Source organism: Arvicola amphibius, chromosome 8, assembly GCF_903992535.2.
Source record: "Arvicola amphibius chromosome 8, mArvAmp1.2, whole genome shotgun sequence".
Lineage (NCBI taxonomy): Eukaryota > Metazoa > Chordata > Mammalia > Rodentia > Cricetidae > Arvicola > Arvicola amphibius.
This window is the reverse complement of record NC_052054.1, coordinates 87,148,725-87,156,114: the sequence shown is the minus strand read 5'-3', so window position 1 is coordinate 87,156,114 and position 7,390 is coordinate 87,148,725.

Below are 7,390 nucleotides of genomic sequence, written 5' to 3'. Positions count from 1 at the left end.
TTGAAAATAATAAAGTGGAGTCTTTAAGGAGAGAGTAAAGTAATACAAAAAGAACAAGCACACAAGATTGGGAGATACCATAACACATCGTATTTGGAACCTATATATAGTGCTGGATTAAATGGTTTAAAATAGGAACAGAAAATGAAAAAATAAATTACTTAGTTGAGATTGGCTTGATACTGATTATGATTACTATCATTCTGGTATTTCATATTTAATTCCTTGTTTTAAGTTTTTCTCGAGACAGGGTTTCCCAGTGTAGCCCTGGCTGTCCTGGAACTCACTCTGCTGTCCTCTAACTCAGAAAGATCCACCTGCCTCTGCCTCCCTAGTGCTGTTATTAAGGTCGTGTGCCACCACCGCTTGTAGCCATAGTGGTTTTCTGTGCTTTCTCAAAAAAAAAAAAAAAAAAAAGAAAGAAAGAAAGAAAAAGAAAGAAATACAGGAAAAAGAAAAATACAAAAGGTGTTTGGTTCAAGTATCCTTACCTGCTCAGCCATCTTGCCAGAAATACCTTTAAAAATTTAGATTAGCCAGGCGATGGTGGTGCCTGCTTTTAATCTCAGCACTCAGGAGGCAGAGGCAGGCAGATCTCTTTTTAATTCAAAGACAGACTGAGTTCCAGGACAACCAGAGCTTTTACACAAAGAAATCCTGTTCCGAAAAATAAAAAAAAAAAAAATAAAAAGAGATTTATGTGTATGAGTGTTCTTCCTGTTCGCCATGTGCATGACTGGATCAGAAGAGGGCATCAGAGCCCCTAGAACTCGAGTGGTTTTCATGTGAGACAGTCAACCTGACATTGCTTAATCTACTTTAGTGAAGTCTCCTGTTACTTGAAGCAAAAAGCACTCTCACTGATAGACATGTAATCATCTTCCAGCCAGAGACTGGGTAGGCAAACTGCACTACACAAAAGATTTTCATTCAGCTAAAAGATTTATTGAGTTCCTTTCATATGCTAAATATAGTGCAAGAGGCTAACTCAAAGAGAATGGGAAATTCTTTACTCATGGAGGTTGTAATCTGGTGACCAATGCAGGAAAAGTGGAGGCAGGCATATTGTTGAGGTACCTCAATGACCAGTCTGGAGTAGGAGGTCAGGGAACCCCCAATAAACTATAATGAGACCGTATTTCAAAAATCCATGCAGCATTAATATCCATTTGGTATGCTTCTTTGAATTTGTAACATGATCTGATTTTAGCTGTAATAAGACTTATCCTGTGAGGTCCAACTTAGGCATTCTACATATATATGACAGTTGTGTAACTTGGTCTACTTGTGAGACTCCTAACAGTGAGAGCAGGGGCTGACTCTAATGCTTTAGCTGGCTCTTGATAGATCATGCTTTGTTGACACCCATGGGAGGCCTGAACAGAAACAGGAGTGGATGGAGGAGTGTGAAGGGGTGGTAGGGTCAGGGAGTGGGGAGAGAGGAAGGAGGGGAAACTGTAGTTGGGGTGAGCACATGAGACACAAGAAAACAGTGAAGGGAAGAGACAAGGATAAGCTAAAAGCCCAAGGTGGTGGGCACTTATCAGAGCACTCTGAAGGTTGAGGATCACATAGACCATGTCTAAAATATCTACAGCTGAAATAGCATGGTGTTTATCAAAGCCGCTACTGAAGAGATAGATACAGAAATTTTCAGAGATGATAAAACAAACATCAAGAAGGCAGTGATTTGCCCTCCACCAGTTTCATTATGGAAAATGTCTAAGGAATACAAAAGCACAAAGAATACTTGTTCAGAAAGATTTACCATGCAACATCAATAGTCATCATTTCTACCTCCCACTTCCTAGCATTCCAAAGTCAGTTCCAGCTAGCTTATCATTTTATACTCTAAAGCAAAGGTTCAGGAGCCAAAGCCCTTGATGTCCTAGTTTACTGTGTAGAAGCCCTTTGTCTTACATGTTGTCATTTTTATAGGCAATCTTTCTTTGGACTGCCAACTTCTAAATAAAGACATGGAGACTTTTTATTAATTATAAAAGCTTGGCCTTAGTTTAGGCTTGTTCCCAACTAGCTCTTAAAACCTAAATTAACCCGTTTATATTAATCTAAATTCTGCCACATGGCTCATGATCTCTCTGTAGCACCATAAGTTTTACTTTCTCCACATCTGGCTCCAAATCCCTATACCTCTGATCCTAAATACCCATCCCCCCTTCTCTTTCCAGAAGCCCCGCCTAACCTCTCCTGCTTAGCTATTGGCTGTTCAGCTCTTGATTAAACCAATCAGAAGTTGCCTTAGGCAGGTGAGAAAGGACAGAGACACATCTTTGTTGTAGGAGGCCTCTTTGTTCCCAGCTGTTCAGACCTGAAATAACCACACAGAAACTATATTATTTGTAATGTTGTTTGGCCAATAGCTTAAGCGTATTTCTGGTTAACTCATATCTTAACCCATCTCCATTAATCTGTGTATCACCACATGGCTGTGGTTTACTGGCAAAGTTTCAGCATGTTTGTCTATGGCAGCAGCTCCATGGCTTCTCTCGACTTCACTTTCTTTCTCCCAGCATTCAGTTTAGTTTTCCCTGCCTACCTCCCTCTATTCTGCCCTGCACAATGGTATTCACAGCATCAGAGAGGAATCCCATATCACATCCCCTTTTCTGTTTAAAAAGGAAGGTTTTAACTTTAACATAGTAAAATTACATATAACAAGTATCAAGCAAGAATTACAGTTACAATATTTATATCTACTTTATCTTATAACTAAGAAAAACTATAATTACAGCTATTCTTCAACTCCATCAAAAACTCTAGAAGGATGTAATATTACCTAAGTAAACAGGAAGTGCATTGTAAACAACTTCCAAAACTCCAGAATTGACAGAGACTTCTAGCTACCTGGACAGTCACCCAAAGTTCTTCTGTACCATTGGGCTGTCCATCTTCAGCCTACAGGCCCATAGTATCCAGCAGACTTTTCCACGAAGCAGGAAATTTCAAAGACAGTTCCACCTATATGGGCAGTTTGTCAGTTACTTTCTTCTGTATTCTGCAGAATGTCTGGATGACTCTTTCATGAAGCAGGAACCCCAAAGGACTTTTTCATCTTTAGGCAAGTTCAGCAGTCATTTCTCTGTGTGTCTTGCATGTCCAGTTCATCAAGCAGTCTGGGAAAGAGCAGTTTCTTGCCCAAACAGCTAACAAACTCCATAAGGAACCTCTTTGATGCCCATCTTTCTCTTGAAGTAATTGGTACTGCCAGGAGCAGATGTGTCTCATTGTCATGAAAAGTCCTAAGTTCTTAAACATTTTAAATGCCATATTCCATAGGTCTTTGAAAGGTTTGAAGATTATCTAACTGAACTATATCTCTGTACATCTTGAAAACCTAATTAACATGACTATAAGCTTGACTATTATAAATGACTATCTACTAACCAGTATTTCTTAATTATACATTACATTTTTAAATGAGCTGTGCAAACAATACCTTAAGAGCAGAAATACACATATAACAAAATTGACCTTAAATTTGTATCAGTAGACCCGGATCCATACCAATGCAAAGTATTCATCTCTATATCACATCTTCACATAGATTATCCCCCCTTTTAGTCCAATAAAAGGAGGCTCTTTCTCTAACATCAATAAACTATATATAATGAGAACAATTATCAGGTAGGAATTATTTCACAATGTCCAGTCCATTTGTATTTGGCAATTTCAAAGAAAATATTCTATTATCCTATGTTGGTGAGTCCAAAGCTTTGTACCTTAGCGACTTTCTTTCATAACTTGTGTTTTCAACCTAAAAATACCTTTTTAGACCTTAAAACGTTTTCCTAGAAAAACAACTTAAGCTTTTGTCTCTCAACCTTTACAAACTTTACATCTGTTTTGTGAGTTTCTTTTCTGAATCTGGTAGCAAAGAAAACTGTAAGACTATATTGATCTTCAATCCCATCAGATGCCTGAAAAGGATAAAATATTACCTCAGTAAACAGGAAGTGCAGAGCAAGCAAAACTATAGAAATGACAGAGACAGCTGACTGCCTGGACAACCACCCAAGGTTCCTCTGCAACATTAGACCTTCCATCTTCAGCCTACAGGACCAGATTATCCGACAGACCTCTGTGAATCAGGAATGTTGAAGGACCAACTTACCTTGTCTTGGTAAAATTTGGCAGTTGACTTCTTTTGAATCCTGCTTGTCCAATTTGGACAGCATATTGTCAGCAGCTGAGGCAAAGGCAGTTTCTTGCCCAGTGCCTAAGTCTGCCACATTTAACACAAACTCCATATGGAGGTTCTTCAATGACTTATCTTCTATGAAGTAGATGCTGCCATCTTTGGTGCAGCTAGGAGTAGACGTATCTCACTGTCATGATAAGCCTTAAGTTATTAAAACATCATAAATGCCATATTATATAGATCTCTGGCATGTTTGAAGACCATCTATCAAAAATATATCTGTTTAACCTTGCAGAACATACATAAGGCTAAGTAAAACTTATTTCTGTCTACATCTATACCCTTACAAGTTTGATTGGTATCTTAATTATCCTAAACAGTTTGTAATAGTAGCTTTCAAGGACTATAACTTTACATTTTTAAGTGAGTTGTGTTGGGCCAAAATTACCTCAGGGCCTGTACCTCGAGGCCTATAGGACAGAAAAAAGCCTGGCTTGAGTACTTCAAGGCCTGTAAGACAGAGAAAAGTGTGGCTCAAGTTTGAGGATGAAACAACAGAAATTAGGTAGATGCCCCTCCAGTCAGAGGGAGGGTTTGGCTGTCTCTCACTGGCTGGAGGTACCCCACATCACACTATGTCACTTAAGCTATATAAGCTGATGCTCACAGTAATAAACTGAGTTCATTGATGTGGGAGAATTGTCTGTATTCTGTCAATCATGTTTTAAATAAACACTGATTGGCCAGGCAGGAAGTATAGGCAGGTCAACCAGACAGGAAGTAGAGGCAGAGCAATGAGAACAGGAGAATTCTGGGAATAAGGAAGCTCTTTCCCAAGTCCTGCCCAGACCACTGAAGAAGCAGGATATGATCTGCCCCACTGAAAAAGGTACTGAGCCATGTGGCTAACATAGATAAGAACAATGGGTTAATATAAGTTACAAGCAAGAGTTAACAAGAAGCCTGAGCTAATGAGCCAATCACTTTATAAGTAATGCAGACTCTCTGTGTGATTTCTTTGGGGCTGAAGGGCTGCGGGAACCGGGCAGGATAGAAACCCCAACAAGTAGGCCCTCATGTTACAGAATGGCACCCAACCTAATGTTACAGTTCATGTTTGACTCGACTCCCTGTTGCGTCTGATAGTCTTGCATTGTGGAGCTGCAGAATGAGCTTCCTGTGTCATGGGCTGTGGGAATGTGCAGATAGCACACTCACCTTTCCCTGGGGATAAAGTTGCATTGGTACAATACCTTAAACAACAGAAAAATATATACAGTATAATGTAATAAAAATAACCTTGAATTTGTATCAATATACAAAAATCCATCCCAATGTAAAATATTTGAGACTAGTAGTTGGTTTTTAGTTTAAAAGTAGATTCAATAATCTCCTTTTATCCTATCATTCCTTTATCCACTTCTTTTTTTCATCTCCATCTCTTCTCTTACAACCCTAGATTGGAGAGAAAAAAAAAGGATAGTGGAAAGAAAAAGAAAGAAATCCCTTAATCTAATTTCCTTTGTTTAGTTTTCTCCCTGACAATGACCAATAACAACTTGCAACCAACCCTCCCAAATGACAACATACATCCATAACCCATTGAATGACCAAAAACTACTCACCCCACCTCTTCGGAATGTGGGCTTTGTGTTCTGAAAATTGCTTCCTATTATCTGGGGGCAATGTCATCTTTAAGGGACCCTGAGAAAATTGGGATGATGGTCAAGTCCTGGGAGAGTTAGATGTTGTTCAGTCTTGGTGTGATGGGAAATTGCAAGGCTTAGATGAATACTGCCTGGAGTAGTCTGAGGCTAGACCATCTCAGCTAGCTGCTTTGAGGTTGTCCTGGATGCAGATTTTTGAGGAAACAGCAAAGGAAGCATTCTGTGAGGCTGGATCACCTGAACTACTTGTCTTATTGACGTCTTATCCTTTTGTTTGGAAAACAACAAACTTTTAAAGGTAGCATACATATCTTCATTGACACATGGATAGAATGTGAGGTGTGCACAAACAGCTAAAGATGATTTTCTGTTCTATGTTTGAGCAGATAAAAGGTACCTGTCAACTTTATATGCCCGTTTGGTCTATATGACCAAACTGTCATGAGGATTCTAGCCAATAAGATTTATCATGTCTCATCCAGTCTCAGGGCTGCTCCCACACAGAGTGATCAGCAATATATGTCACCTGTTTTGCAGTTTCTTCTTTGTTTCTTTCTTCATGTCTGTAGTACAGATTTTCAGGAAGTCTCCCCAGTCGAATCTGATCTTCATTAATTTTGAAGGAATCCATAACTTTTCTTTTTCTGTGGAGACAAAGGCATATCCTCTCCCCCAACACAACACATTTTCTGACTTCTATTCTGAAGATAAGACATCCTTAAAATATACAGGCTGCTTTAATTCAGCAGTTTTACCCCCACAATCCAATGCCTCTTGGCAGCTTTTGTTTTTTGCTCATCAACATTTTAAAAAAATTAACCAGGCGGTGGCGGCGCACACCTTTAATCCCAGCACTCAGGAGGCACTGACAGGCGGATCTCTCTGAGTTCGAAGCCAGCCTGGTCTACAGCATAAGTTTCAGGACAGCCAGGACAGTTTCACAGAGAAATCCTGTCTCAAAAGACCAAAACAAACAAACAAAAAAAGCGTTAATAAAGCATTATGTCTTATCTCTAGTGGTCTTTATTGCCTTTTTCTGTTTATTAAGCATATCTTTTAAAGTACAATTGGATCTTTCTATGACTGTTTGTCCTGTGGGATTCTGTGGTATACCTGTAATATGCTTTATGTTGTAGTATGTAAAAACTGTTTCATTTTACCAGAGACATATTCTGGAGCATTATCAGTTTTAATTTGTAAAGGTATTCCTAATATAGCCATAACTTCTAATAAAAGTATAATTATAGAATCAGCCTTCAGAACTTAAAGCAGTTGCCCATTGAAATCCTGAATATGTATTTATGCTATGGTGCACATACTTTAGCTGTTTTATCTACTAAAACTGCTCTGACTTTGATATCTAGTTTTTTTTTTTTTTTTTTTTTTTGGTTTTTCGAGACAGGGTTTCTCTGCAGCTTTAGAGCCTGTCCTGGAACTAGCTCTTGTAGACCAGGCTGGCCTCGAACTCACAGAGATCCACCTGCCTCTGCCTCCCGAGTGCTGGGATTAAAGGCGTGCGCCACCACCGCCCGGCTGATATCTAGTTTTTAATGGCTGTCTCCAG